A 15,068-nucleotide genomic window follows, 5' to 3' on the forward strand; every position below is an offset into this window, starting at 1 on the left:
TCAGGAGTTCTGACCGGGGCCCATGAGGGCCCCAGGAACGGTGGCCTTCCCACCATGGGCTCCGTCCTTGGGCCTGCTACATGAAAGGGTGCCCGGGATGGGGTCCCGCGGGCCCAGGGAGGCTTTCCCTGCGCCTCTGGGCTCGAGAACCCCGGCTGGGTCAAGCGCCCCAGCCCTGGGCCCCGTCCTCCGGCCTGCCGGTCCGCCAAGGGCCCAGGACAGGGGTCAGTCAGTCCCATGCGGACCTCTCCCGCTTTGCCTGCTTGTCAAGGTGTAGGTCGGAGGGTCCGTCGGCTCACCCCCTTGTAGCCCCATGGCTGAAGCACAGCTGGGGCCCAGGGCCTCGGGCCCCCAAATGCCTCGGCGCCCACTCCCCCTTTCGTTATGGCACAGGGCGGCCAGATGGCCACCCTTTGAGCCCGGCCATCTGATTGCGCCTTTCCCCTCAGTCATCCGGTCGCACCTATCCCCTTGGAACATCTGGCCGTGCGCAATGCTTCCCTTTAAGTCCTGTTAAGGGCTCTTTTGCCTACCCGGATCCAGCGAGGGCTCCGCGAGGTCGGGCACAATCGCGCCATTGGTCCCCTCCGTCACCCTGTGCGCATGATTACAAGAAAGGGGGTATTTTTCCTCCAGATTACTAGGGAGAGGGTTAGTCAGACATTCATGAGGTCCGGCGATTCAGAGACAGGGGAAGGCAGGACCTCTGCCGCCGGGGCCCGGGTTGGCGCCTGCCTCTCAGCCCTTTCCCAATAGGCCCTTCTTCAGAGTCTGCTCGCCCCGGGAGCAGGCAGGGACGTGAAGCCAGCATACCCCGCACAGGGCGGTCTGCCAGGGTAGGCCCCGGCCGTACTTCGATTGTTTGGGCACTCTCGGTGTGTTTAGGGATGGACTGCTTGGCCAGCCTCGGCTGTTGTTTCAAGCAAAGAGCTTCCACCCCGCATGGACCGTCCAACTCAAGGGCCTGCCACCTGGTGGGAGGCCCTTCACCCTACCAAGCAGAGCAAAGGCCGAGCGGCCCCGTTAGCTTGTGCCCCCCAGTGGTCTAACCCAAGCGGAGGGGGGTCGGGTGGCGCCAGGCCCTCAGACGCTGCCGCCTGGCAGGTCCATAGGCCCCGCGCACCACCGCTCTCCACCCAGTGCATTTCTGCAGCAGTCGGGGTGCTGCTGCCATCAGGCTTCGGCATGCCTGCGTGTTGCTCAGGCTGTGCCTGGGCCTGCCTCTCCCTTCTGGGGGAAGACGACTGGGCAAGCCAGAGCCAGAGCGACCGCACCTCTCCACTGAGCCCTCCCGCTCAGGCAGGCTGGTTCCTTCCCCTACCAGGTGAGGGAGGGGTATGTGAAGGTTGCCAGTTGGGAGACGGGCATGCAGCTCCAAAACCCACTCCGTCAGCAGGTGCGGCTACCTGGTCGATTCTGCCAGTAGCATATGCTTGTCTCAAAGATTCAGCCATGCACGTGTAAGTATAAATGGCCAGTAGAGTGAAACTTTGAATGGCTCATTAAATCAGCTATGGTTTCTTTGATCGCTCCATCTGTTACTTGAATAACTGTGGTAATTCTAGAGCTAATACATGCCAACGAGCACTGACCTCCCTGGATGTGTCAGACCTCCTACAGGCGGCATGACAGTTGTGGGTGCTACACTAAATTACACCAATGGTCTAAAAGAGAAAAGATATCCAATGAGAAACCATTGGACTATTTTAAATCGCGTAAGGAATTCTAAGATGGCCGCCGCCCCTAACAATCACGGTGACGGTCTAGTCTCTTTGAGCACAGGTGTCCAGAAGTCTGGTGAAGCGTGCGTTCAGTGATTAACGTGCACTTCACTGAAGTATTTTTCGAATGCGCACTAGATTTATGAGCTCCGAGAAAACTCAGTCAAATTAGGGGTTTATTCCTCTCGTCATCGTGCTGGCGATACACTGCTGTGACATACGTATTCTATGTCAAATATTATTTTGTGACTAATTACTTGATACTACCTCTGCTTTTGTTCAATAAAATATATATATATATATATATAAAACATTAGGGGTTTATTTTGAGCTTTTTGGCATCCATTAACTCCGTGAGGCGTTGGACAGCATATGTCCACAATTTGTTTGAAGTTGCAGAGAAGAAAAGAAGACAAGTAGTGGTGTTTACCTGAAGCAATTTTTTGTTTCCAGTCAACAGAGTTACACAGGCATTTCCAGTGCTACAGCACCACCTGAGGAATGAGAATCATAAGACATAAGCTAATTAGAAACATTATAGAAGAGGTTTGTTTTTTGGAATAACAAGTTTTGAATGAGGAATTGTAAATAGTTAAATGAGGGCACAACTTACCAGTTAGTAATGCTGTTTTTCCCTACAGAAATAAATAGAAATAAGAAATAGATTGTTAGATGTACTGAATTAATATTTAGCACAACCTAAGGAGAAAAGCATTACAACTAGAATAAAAATAAGAAGATAAGTAATACTCACCATAGGGCTGCAGTAGAGAAATAAATCTTGAAAAAATAAAGAACAGCTCATGAGTAATTTAAGAGTCGATTCCTACAAAGAAAGGACTAGACTCTACAGAGATAAAGAGAAAATTCGGATGAAGATAAATAGAGAGAACAGATAACTCACCCAATAAGTAAGTAATAAGAGAGTGAGATAAATACACATCTTTAAAATATTAGTAAGGTAAAAGCAAGTAACTAAAAGAGTTTGTTTATTAGGAAAAACCGAGTGGTGACAAACAAGACAGAAGAGAAATAGAATCTTCGCATTAAACGCACAGAAGAGAAGCAAGGCATTTGAAAACTCAGGGTAGGCAAGATAGAAGAATATATATATATATATATATATATATATATATATATATATATATATATATATATATATATATATATATATTTGCGTAGCAGTAGAGTAGGAGTCAAAATACCTGTTTATTGTTTAAGGTTCGCTAGAAGAATACAACCAGCAGAACAGAAAACAAAGCTAAAGACTAAGAGAGGACAGAGTTTTCAGGACCAGACTCTTCTTGATTTATTATTTTATCCACTCCCCCTTCCCCCTGGAAGGTAGTGTTGGAGTCCAGGTTCATATACTGGAGCTCCGGATTATCTTTGGGAGGGAGTTAGGAACCAGCATCTCTGTTCCTGTGCAAGTTTCTGGAGAGAATAAGTTCTTTAACTCTGACAGGATTGCGTGCATTTATCAGACCAAGACCATTCCGGGCTCGCCCGGCCGCTTTGGGGACTCTAGAAAACCTCAGGCCGATTGCACGTCCACGTGACAGCGACGATACATTCGGATGTCTGCCCTATCAACTTTCTATGGTACTTTCTGTGCTACCATGGTGACCACGGGTAACGGGGAATCAAGGTTTGATTCTGGAGAGGGAGCCTGAGAAACAGCTACCACATACAAGGAAGGCAGCAGGATCGCAAATTACCAACTCCTGACTCGGGGAGGAAGCGAAGAAAAATAACAATACAGGAGTCTTTCGAGGCCCTCTAATTGGAATGAGTACACTTTAAATCCTTTAACGAGGATCCATCAGAGGGCAAGTCTGGTACCAGCAGCCGTGGTAATTTTAGCTCCAATAGGGTATATTAAAGTTGCTGCAGTTAAAAAGCTTGTAGTTAGATATTGGGATTCTGCTACTGGTCCACCGCGAGGCGAGCTACCGCCTGTCCCATCCCCTGCCTCTCGGCGCCCCCTTGATGCTCTTGACTGAGTGTCCTGGGGGTTCAGTGTTTACTTTGAAAAAACTAGAGTGTTCAAAGCAGGTCAGATGCCTGAATACTTCTGCTGGGAATAATTGAATAGTTCTCTGGTTTTATTTTGTTGGTTTTCAGAACTCGGGTCATGATTAAAAGGGACGGCCGCAGGCATTCGTACTGTGCCGCCAGAGGTGAAATTCTTGTACCGGCGCAAGACGAACCAAAGCGAAAGCATTTGCCAAGAATGTTTGCATTAATCAAGAACAAAAGTCAGAGGTTCGAAAACGATCAGATACCATCGTAGTTCAGATCATGAACGATGCCGACTAGCGATCCGGCTGCATTATTCCCATGACCCGCAGAGCAGCTTCCGGGACACCAAAGTCTTGGGTTCCGGGTGGAGTATGGTTGCAAATGCCGTTCCCATTCAAGAAGAATGTTTGCATGACGACTTTAATGGGCACTCTTAAAATGTGCCAAGTACTCATAGACAATTAAATATCAAGCTTATGGGGAGATGTACACTATCGTACAGCACACATCACTCTTATAATACATATTGTTTTAAAATGTTGATTCATTAATATTTAAATGTGATTAAACAGTTACATAATAGTTTATAATTGACACAGGAATTAGCATAGATGTGGATTTAATAGATGTGAAGTTTAAAGATGTCTATTTTCTAGCTAGATGTGCAATTTATAGATGTGTACCTTTATAGATGTGTGCTTATCATGAATTAAATACGAATGTGTACATCATGATTATTGAAATATCTTGAATGAAGAATAGGTCTGAAATAATTACTTACACGTAATCACTACATATTGCATTGATTATTGATGTCCTGCTAATCATACTTTTCACAGGACTGTTCATAGACAATTTTATATTGTTGGAATAGTACTGCAGGGTGTACTATCTCTGGACTGAACGTGATCCCAATTCTAGTGAGGACAGCTTACAGTGTGGCTGTACTCCGGAGCGAACTAATGTTGTATTGTTGGAAGCGAAACCGATTTGACGCTGATGGGGAGCATATTAACCCAGAATGAGCCACCGCGAGGTGGTACAGAAATAGCCAAATGCCTCGTCATCTAATTAGTTACGCGCATGAATGGATGAACGAGATTCCCACTGTCCCTACCTACTATCTAGCGAAACCACAGCCAAAGGAATGGGCTTGGCAGAATCAGCGGGGAAAGACGTTTCTAGTCTGGCACTGTGAGGAGACATGAGAGGTGTAGGATAAGTGGGAGGCCCTCGGGCCGCCGAGGAAATACCACTACTGGTATCGTTTTTTCACTTACACGGTGAGGTGGGAGTGTGAGCCCCGTGGGGCTCTCACTTTTGGCTCCAAGTGCCGGGTGCCCACTGGGCACGACCCGCTCCGGGTACAGTGGCAGGTGGGGAGTTTGACTGGGGCGGTACACCTGTCAAAATGATAACACAGGTGTCCTTAGGCAAGCTCAGGGAAGACAGAAACCTCTTGCAGAGCAGAAGGGCAAAAGCTTGCTTGATCTCGATTTCCAGTAAGAATACAGATCGTGTAAGCAGGGCCTCAGGATCCTACTGACTTTCTGGGTTTCAAGCAGGAGGTGTCAGAAAAGTTACCTCAGGGATAACTGGCTTGTGGCGTCCAAGCGTTCATAGCGACATTGCTTTTTGATCCTTCGATGTCGGCTCTTTCTATCATTGTGAAGCAGAATTCACCAAGCTTTGGATTGTTAACCCACTAATGGGGAACGTGAGCTGGGTTTAGACCGTTGTGAGACAGGTCAGTTTTACCCTACTGATGATGTGTTGTTGCAATAGTAATCCTGTTCAGTACATGAGGAACCGCAGCTTCAGACAGTTGGTGTATGTGCTTGGCTGAGGAGCCAATGGGGTAAAGCTACCATCTGGGGGATTATGACAGAACGCCTTTAAGTCAGAATCCCTCCTGAACCGTAACGATACAGTCGTGCCGTGGAGCCTCAGTTGGCCCGGGATAGCCGGCCTCTTTCGGGGGGGGGCCAGTGTGTAGAGCTGCTCGTTTGGGGACCGGTGCGCGGACCGAAGGGGGCCACCTCCATCACCCTTAGTGCACTGCATGTGTGCGGGGCGCCCAGGGATAAATCATTCATAGACGACCTGATTCGGGGTCAGGGTTTCGTAAGTAGCAGAGAAGCTACCTTGCTGCAATCTATTGATAATCATCCACTAAGTCAAGCTTTTGTATTTGCGGGTGACCCGGACGGGACGGTGGGCGGGACGAGGAAGGGGCAACCGGGGCCTGTGAGAGGCTGCCTCCACCACATGCCCTCCGGCACGGGGTCCTCACCATCATGTCCCGGCCCCACAGGGTGCAGGGATGTGGGCCACCATCCCTTGTGGGTCAGTAGGGTGACCTGATGGTCTGGGCCGGCCGGGGCCCCCCCTTCCCACTGCTCCCACACAATTAGAGCAGGGAGGCGATCACCTCTGGGAAGTAGCCTCCCCAACAGCAGCCTCGGAGCTCCTGGCCACCCTCACTGTCGTCGGACTGCAAGGGCAACTGGGTCCAGCTGTCTCAGGCCATCTGGGAGCTGGGTCATCCCAGGCCATCTGGTCGCCTGGTGAGCGAGCAGATGGCTCTGTGGGCTAGGTGACCAGATGGCCCTACGGGCTGGGTGACCAGATGGCCCTGCGGGCTGGGTGACAAAATACACAAGATGATGGACGGAATGTTGCACAATGGCAAAACATTCACCCCCACTCACAGATCTGGGTTTAATCCATCGTATTTTGCTTGCCAAGCCACCCCAGTTCAGACATGGCCATATGCAAATCAGTCTTGACCCTGTGCCTCATGGGAACAGTCCAGACCGAACTACCAAGCCATGTCTTCCATGGACCGGAATCAAGCATCCTAGGACCGGTTTCTGGCTATCAGCCTTCAACAGCCAGGATAGCTTGACTCCAGTGGCTAGTGTGCACGGGACCCACTTCTGGGCATACCCTTTCCACATGGGGTGAACAGCAAAATACACAAGATGATGGACGGAATATTGCACAATGGCAAAACATTCCCCCCAGTCACAGATCTGTGTTTAATCCATCGTTATCTTGCTCACCAAGCCACCCCAGTTCAGACATGGCCATATGCAAATCAGTCTTGACCCTGTGCCTCATGGGAGCAGTCTGCGTGTGGGGGATGACAGTCAGTAGCCAGGGCAGGGCAGCTGAAGAGCGGGTAGGACTGCCTTGCTCCCCGCTGTCTCTGGGGCGTGGAGTGGCAGAAGGCCTGGAGAGCTTGGAGAAGCCCTGTGAGTAGGATGCCTGGGACCAGTCTGGGATGGCAGCCACTTGCGCATGTCCTGCGATGCCCAGTGGGGTCCACGGGGCCCGGGGAGGCTAGGGTTCAGAAGCTAGGACCGGGGCTTAAGCTCCATCCGGCAGGCCCGGGGTGCGGGAGCTCCCTGTCCTGCAAGCCAGGCGAGGGTCCGGGCGCTGGGGACAGGGGTCCATCGGGGCCCGGGGAAGCTCCCCCGGCCTGGCTAGGGTTAAAAAACTGGGACCAGGACATGAGCTCTGTCCAGCGGGCCCTGGGGTATGGGAACCCCCCCTTCCTGCAAGCTAACCGAGGGCCCGGGCGCTGGGGATAGGTCTCCATTGGGGTCCGGGAGGCTCTCCACGGCCTGGCTAAGGTTTGTAAGCTGGGACCGGGCCCAGGGCTTGAGCTCCGTTCAGCAGGCCCCGGGGTGAGGGAGCCCCCCATCCTGTGCACCAGTCGAGGGTCCGGGCGCTGGGGACAAGGGGGGCAATCGGTGCCCGGAGAAGCTCTCCCCGGCCTGGCTAGGGGGTGAAAGCTGGTACCAGGCCCAGGGCTTGAGCTTCTTCTGGCAAGCCCCGGGGTGCGGGAGCCCGCCGCCCTGCAAGCCAGCCGAGGGTCCTGGCGCTAGGGACAGGGGGTCCCTCAGGACCCGGGGAGGCTCTCCCCAGCCTGGCTAGGGTTCGGAAGCTGGGACCAGGCACCGGGCTTTAGCTCTATCCAGGCGGTCCGGGGTGCGGGAGCCCCGTCCTGCAAGCCAGCCAAGGGTCCGGGCGCTGGGGACGGGGGTCCATCTGGGCCTGGGGAGGCTCTCTCCGGCTTGGCTAGGGTTCGGAAGCTGGGACTGGGCCTAGGGCTTGAGCTCTGTCTGGCGGGCCCCACAGTGCGGGAGCCCCCTGGTCCTGAGAGCCATCCGAGGGTCCGGGGGTCCATAGGGCCATAGCAGGCTCACCCAATGTGGCTGGGTTCCGAAGCCAGCCACCCCGGGGCGGGGTGGCTGGCAAACTACGCTCCGCTGGCGGAGTTCTCTAACCACCACTATGCGGGCCCTGGGGTGCAGGAGCCCCCGTCTTGCAGTCTGCTGGGGATCCGGGTGCCCGTCACGTGGTCCATCGGGACAGGGCAGGCTCACCCAACCTGGCTGGATTCAGAAGCAGGGACCGGGCCAGGTGGGAAGGTGGCTGGCTAACTCCTTTCTGTTGCGGAGTAGGAGTTTTGGTAACTCTGGGCAGAGTTGGCTGAGTGCCACTAAGCAGAGTGCCACAGAGTTATGAAAAAAATCTTTGTAACAGGAGCCCATGTTCTGCGGCCAGCCGAGGGTCCGTGTGCCCAGGACCCCTAGTGTCCGGGCAGGCTCCCAGATTCGGCTGGCCTAGCTGGGTTGAGAAGCAGGGACTGTGACGGCGGCCTGGGTTTCGGGAAGTGCCTGGGGTGTGGGAGCCCCCATCCTGCAGCCTGCCAAGGGTCCGTTTGCCCAGGACAGGGGTCCCTGGTGTCTGGGGAGCCCCCCCCCCCCCGCTTTGGCCTGGCGGAGTTCAGAAAGGGGACTGGTTTCGGGGCACGGGCTCTGGTGGACCCTGAGGTGCAGGATCCCACATCCTGCAGCGAACCGAGGGTCCGTGTGCCTAGAGACAGGAGTTCCTCGTGCCTGGGCAGGCTCCCAGATCCCCCCGGCCTGGCTGGATTGAGAAGCAGGCACCAGGCCTGAGTTGCGGGCAGGGCCTGGGGTGTGGGAGCCCCCGTCCTGCAGCCTGCCAAGGGTCCCTCTGCCCGGGACAGGGGTCCCTGGGGTCCGGGAGTCTCCCCCCCTCCCAGGCATGGCTAGGTTCATAAGGGGGACCGGTTCCGGGGCCTGGGCTCGGGCGGGCCCTGGGGTGCGGGATCACACGTCCTGTAGCCAGCCGAGGGTCCGGGTGCCCGTCACAGCGGTCCATTGGGGCAGGGCAGGCCTCCCCCACTTTGCCTGCGTGTCAAGGTGCCTGTGGGCCCCGGGTCAGAGTTCTGTCGCCCCCCCCCCCCCTCCCCTCCCCCCGAAGCCCCGTGTCCGAGACCCAGCTAAGGGCTCTGATGAGCCCCCAAGCCCTCCAAAGGGCAGGTCACAGCCCTCCAACGACGGCTTTGAGGCAGGCAGATTGGCATCTTTCAGGCCCGGTCATCTGGTCGTGCCTTTCCCCTCAACCATCTAGTCGCGCTCAATGCTTTCAAATGGGGCGACCAGATGGCTGGGCAGGCCTAGAAGTCCAGATGAGGGCTTGTCTGCCGCCCCGATTACAGCCAGGGCTCTCTGAGGTCGGGCGCCTCTATGCCCTGGGTCCCCTCGGTCACTCAGTGCGCACAGGTTACCAGAAAGAAGGGTATAATTCTCCCGGATTAATAGAGACAGGGTATGCCAGAACCCCTCGTGGGCTAGCGGTTCTCAGCCGGGGACCAGATGGGCTAGGCCCGGACAACACCTCCCCACTGCCCGGGCTCCCTCCTTTGATCCGCCGTGTGGCAAAGTGCACAGGATGGGCTCCTTCGGTCCTGTGCAGTCCTCCCCTGGGCATCTGGGCCCGAGAGCTTTGGCCAGGCGTCCCACACCCTGGGCCAGGGCGGGCCTTCCCCAGCTTGGCTGGGTTCAGGAGCATAGGCCAGTGCTCTTGGTGGCCCGAAGCAGGCCCTTGGAGGCCTTCCCCGGGCAGCCTGGCCTGGGACCTCCCGACGGGCCCAAGGATGGGTTAAGCTCTGTCATGGGCCTGGTCGGAGGTCCGCCCCTTCTCAGCCCCAGGCATGAGGCCCAGCTGGAGTCTCCAGGCCCCCGGGAAGCAGAAACCCCGAGCCCTGCATGGGCAGGCGGGAGCACTCAGGGTGGGCAGATGGGCGCCCTCCGGTCCTGGCCATCTGGTCGCACCTTTCTCCTCGGTCATCTGGTCACTAGCAATGCTATCCAATGGGGCGACCAGACGGCCTGGGAGTCCCGATGAGGGCTCGTCCGCAACCATGATCCCAGCCAGGGCTCCAGGAGATCTGGCCCCTCCGTGCCCTGGTTCCCCTCCGTCACTTGGTGCGCATGGGTTACCAGAAAGAAGGGTAGCTTTCCTCTGGGTTACTAGGGTCAGGGTATGCCGGAACCCCTCTCGGGCTGGCAGATGTCAGCCAGCAACCAGATGGGCTAGGGCAGGACAATTCCTCCCCACCATCCGGGGCTCCCTCCTCCAGCCTGTCGTGTGGCAAAGTGCTCCATCGGGCCATGGCCGGTCCTTCCTTTGATGGACATGCTCGAGAGCTCCTGTGGGCTCCCTGTGCCTGAGGCCCAGCTGGGGTCTCAGAGTCCATGGGACGCAGAGCCCCCCCGAGCCCTGCATGGACAGATGGGAGCCCTCCAGTGAAGGATCAGGACGGGCAGATTGGCGTCCTTCTGGCCCGGTTATCTGGTTGGGCCTTTTTCCTTCGCCATCTGGTAGCGCACAATGCTTTCCAATAGGGCGACCAAATGGGCTAGGGTGGGCATAAACCTCCACCCTTCTGCCCGGGAATCTGTCCTCTGGGCCTCCCCTTGGCAAAGTAACGGGGACAGGCTTCATCGGGCCAGACTGGTCCTCCCTCGGGTGTCTGGGCCCGAGAGCTCTGGACAGGGGCTCCCACCTTGGGCTCCGTCCTCCGCTCCGCCATGGGCCCGTCCAGGGTTCCCCAGCTCCACCTAGGTTCAGGAGCTTCGGCATGGGCCCTTGGTGGCCCTGGGGTAAAGGTTTCCCTTCCCACCCCGGGCTCCGGCCTGCCGCATGCCAGGGCACCAGGGATGTGGGCTGCGAGCCTTGAGGAGGCCTCCTCTGCGTGTGCTGGCCCGGGACCTCCGGCTGGGCTTAGGGGCCCGGGCTACTTCCCCCTGCTCCCCCATGGTTCCAGGACAGTAGTCGTTGGGGCCTGGGCAGGCCTCCCTCCTGCTGAGCCCGCCTGTCAAGGTGCCTGGGTGACCCCGGGTCGGAGGTCCGTCGGGGACCCCTGTCCCCAGCCCTGGGCCAGAGGTCCAGTTGGGGTCTCTGAGCCCTGGGATGCAGTAATCCCGAGCCCTCCGGAGGGCAGGCGGGACCCCTCAAGCGAAGGCTCACGGTGGGCATACTGGCGTCCTTCAGACCAGACCATCTGGTTGCGCCTTTCCCTTCAGCCATCTGGTCGCGTGAAATGCTTTCCAATGGGGCGACCAGATGGGCTAGGGCCAGGCACAAACCTCCACCCTTCTGTCCGGGGCTCTTGCCTCCGGACCACCGCACGGCAAAGTACCAGCGTCATGCTCCATCAGGCCCTAGCCGGTCCTCCCTTGGGCGTCCGGGCCCGAGAGCTCCAGCCAGGGGCTCCCACCCTGGGCTCTGTCATCCGCTCTGCCATGGGCCAGTTGGGCGTTCCCCAGTTCCACTTAGGTTTAGGAGCTCTGGCGGGGGCCCTTGGTGGCCCTGGGGAGAAGGGTGCACCCCGGGCTCTGTCCTTGGGCCTGCCGCATGCCAGGATGTAGGCCTTGAGGAGGCCTCCCCTGCGCTTGCCGTCCCGGGACCTCCGGCCGGGCTTAGGGGACCGGGCTCTATCTCCCTGCTCCGCCATGGTCCCAGAACAGGGGTAGGTGGCTTCCTCATGCTTTGCCCGCCTGTCAAGGTGCCTGGGGGACCGTGGGTTGGAGGTCCATCGGGTACCCGTCACCAGCCCCGTACCAGAGGCCCAGTCCGGGTCTCCGAGCCCCTGGGACGCAGAGCCCCTGATCCCCTCCAAAGGGCAGGCAGGAGCCCTCCCGCGAAGGCTCTGGGCGAGCAGATTGACGTCCATCGGGCCTGGCCATCTGGTTGCGCTTTTTTCCTAGGCCATCTGGTCGTGCGCAATGCTTTGCAATGGGGCGACCAGATGGCCGGGGTGCCCTGGAAGTCTAGATGAGGGCTTTCTTGCCTTCCCGATCGCAGCCAGGGCTACGGGAGGTCGGGCGCCTCTGCGCCTTTGATCCCCTCCCTCACTTGGTGCACACGGGTTACCAGAAAAGGATTACTAGGGACAGGGTACGCCGCTGCGCCTCATGGACGGGGGGCTCTCAGCCAGCGACAAGATGGGCGAGGGCTGGGTATAAACCTCCCCCTTCTGTCCAAGGCTGTGTCCTCCAGCCCCCGTGGGGCAATAAGCCTGGAATGGGCTTTATCGGGCTCCAGCCGATCCGGCCTTGGGCATCCGGGCCCAAGCGCTCCGATTGGAGGCTCCCACCCTGGGCTCCGTCGTCCGCTCCACCTTGGGCTTGTCAGGCGTTCCCCAGCTTGGCTTGGGTGCAGGAGCTCCGGCAGGGGCCCTCCTCACCCAGGGCTACGTCCTCAGGCCAGCCGCGTGGCAGGGCGCCCAGGACACGGGCCTCATGGATGCCTTCTCCCCTGCACGTGCCAGCCTGGGACCTCTGGCAGGGCCCAGGGGACCCCTGGTCCCCGTCCTGCTCCACCATGGTCCCAGGACGGGGGTCCATCGGGCCAGGGCAGGCCTCCCTCCTGCTTCGCCAGCCTGTCAAGGTGTCTGGGGGACCCCAGGTCAAAGGTCCGTTGGGGACCCCAGGTCAGAGGTCCATCGGGGACTCCTGTGCACAGCCCCGGGCCAGAGGCTCAGCTGGGGTCTCCGAGCCCCCGGGAAGCAGAGCCCCGAGCCCTCCAAAGGGCAGGCGGGAGCCCTGCCGCGAAGGCTCGAGGGAGGCAGATTGTCTGGGTGATTGAATGAGTCAGAGAATCTCTGGATGATGTCATCAGTAATGTCATGTGAGATGTCATCAGTGATACCATTAGTGATGTCACGGACCATGTCATGAGTGACGTAATACGTGGGGTCATAAGCAGTTCATTGTGAGGCGCGTGAAACCTGCACCTTACTATAAAGTCCCTATAACCTGTGCGTTTTTCAGTGAATTTTTAAGGTTTTTTTAAATCTAATTTTTAACTATAACGTCCCTGTAACCCTTGGTTGATAAAGTAATTTCCTACGGATTTCTGACATAGCAAAGAGTTGACCCATAGTGAGTTATATGCAAGAACATTTTGTTACTTTAAAAATCTTGTTTCACTGAACTATGTCTATAACACTGTTTGACATATGTAATGTAATGTAATGTAATGTGTCTTGTAAAGCGCACTGCTGCCCTGAGGCGTCGTGGCGCTGTAGACCGCTGGGGAAACCGTCCTGGCGATCATTGCGAGATGGTCCCTACTGGGTATCTCCAAGGTGAAACCAGGCATCCCCAGCGAATGTGGGGGGCCGTTGTCGAGAGGAGGCAAGCTAATGCCCAGAGTTGCCGAGTTTGATCCCTGGTTAGAGTAGGCACTGAGGCGAGAATTATCGAGTCCGCTGACCCTGGTCCACGACCCTGCCGCGTCAGGAATTGAACCCTGGTCCCGGGCCGTTCTCTGCTTCCGGTCTGCCGCCTCTAACCAGTGAGCCACACCACTCCACATGTATCTGAATGTTTTTTTCACTTAACAGTATAGTATTGATCATGGTGCTCATTCAGAGTTTGATCTCTGATGGATTGTTACCAATGTTCTCTTGTTATATTTTTCCTGGGTGCGGCAGTATAAGATCTATGTGCGCTGCAACCAAGGCTGTGTGTGCCAGTAACCAGACCGCACGTGCGTACTAGTATGGATGTCATGTCATTCCTACACCTTGTAGTCCTTTGTCTTATGTAACATTTCCTATACAAAAATTCACACACATGAGTAATTGTCTCTGTGTAAGGAGTGTGATGTAAAGTGCTCTTGAGGGGCACTGTTAAAGGGTGGCAGTGAGGGATCAGTGGCAGAGGGAGTCATTAAGAAGGCACCAACAAACATTGTTGCACAGGGCTCCCCCAGTGCTCATGCGCCATTGTCCTTGAGGCCAGTCCGCCTCACCCATTGGTCCCTCCATTGGCCTTGTTTCAGCAGTAGTAGCTGTAACTCACCAAGGGTCAACAATGCATGATTTGCAAGCACACCAAACTAAGTTCACAATCTTCACAGTCTCTCTGCTTCATGCACAAGCACTTTTAACACATGCTGCCTGCTTTGGAACCACTGGAATTATGCACCAATGGAGGACAAAATTATGCCGCAGTGTTGACTAAATTATGCAGCAAAAAAGAGGCTGGAATGTAATGCAGTATATTTTCTGATACTTTATTATTTTTAAACTTTTACCGACGCTAACAGTCTCTGGAAAAATGTTGCCTTATTAGTAGTAGTACAAGTGTAACATACAAATCCAGCAGTGACAAAGGTGATCAGTCAACCTTTGCAAAGGGCTTTCCACTTTGCAGAAACACAAGTCACAGTTTTTTAGTAACATTTGATCCGTTTGAGCTACAAACGATTTATTAGTTAAAATCGTCAAATTCTGCAGCAGATGATGTATTATACTGTAAATATTGCAGAACCAGAATTATATAGAAAACATTTGCAAACTAGGATATTTTGCCATTCATGCTTAACTGCTCTTGTGGAAAAAGGGAGAAGCACTGATGACAGAAGCTGCATGGCTGAGACAAATGTTTTTAGTCCTGCCAAGTACCACGCATCAGGCGTTCGAGTAACGTATGTCAGTGTGGTGCTCGGCATTACCGCACTGAAATAAATTGTCAGGTATATGCATAGTCAGTGTGTCAGCATCTGTCACTGTACTGTAGGCTGCCTAAAAGTGTGGCAGCTTGCAGCGCGCCTACCGTGGTGGGCGCAGGCAGGCTTGGAGCTCACTTGAAGGCTAACACTCACTGCTACAATGTAGCAGAAATAATTCATTATACTGTGTCTTGGCGCCACAGGGAGGATGTCACATCCTGCTGCCAGCAGGAGTTGAGTTTGTTGAAAACTATGCAGGCGGCGCCAAATTCAAGCATGGCGATCTCAGCATTGCGCTGCCTACTGCAGCTCACACCAGCCTGAGCCACCGACTGTAGTCAGCTACCCGTCGAATTCAATTATTCATTGCCGCAGCCAAGGAAGACCGAGAGGAGTGAGACACTGGTGCAGTGGCAGCCTCGACAGCCCCACCGCTAAGAAGCCTTTTAGCCCTGCTACGTGCCACGTGGTCGGCAGTGCTCA

The 15,068-nt window shown here is 55.5% G+C and overlaps 2 pseudogenes; both read left to right on the forward strand.

Annotated features, from left to right (window-relative positions):
• Positions 1-1,406: 1,406 nt before the first annotated feature.
• Positions 1,407-4,106, forward strand: LOC147666350 (18S ribosomal RNA; annotated as a pseudogene).
• A 794-nt stretch (positions 4,107-4,900) lies between these two features.
• On the forward strand, positions 4,901-5,929 carry LOC147666351 (28S ribosomal RNA; annotated as a pseudogene).
• Positions 5,930-15,068: the final 9,139 nt, after the last annotated feature.

Source organism: Lissotriton vulgaris, unplaced genomic scaffold (genome assembly GCF_964263255.1).
Source record: "Lissotriton vulgaris unplaced genomic scaffold, aLisVul1.2 SCAFFOLD_832, whole genome shotgun sequence".
Lineage (NCBI taxonomy): Eukaryota > Metazoa > Chordata > Amphibia > Caudata > Salamandridae > Lissotriton > Lissotriton vulgaris.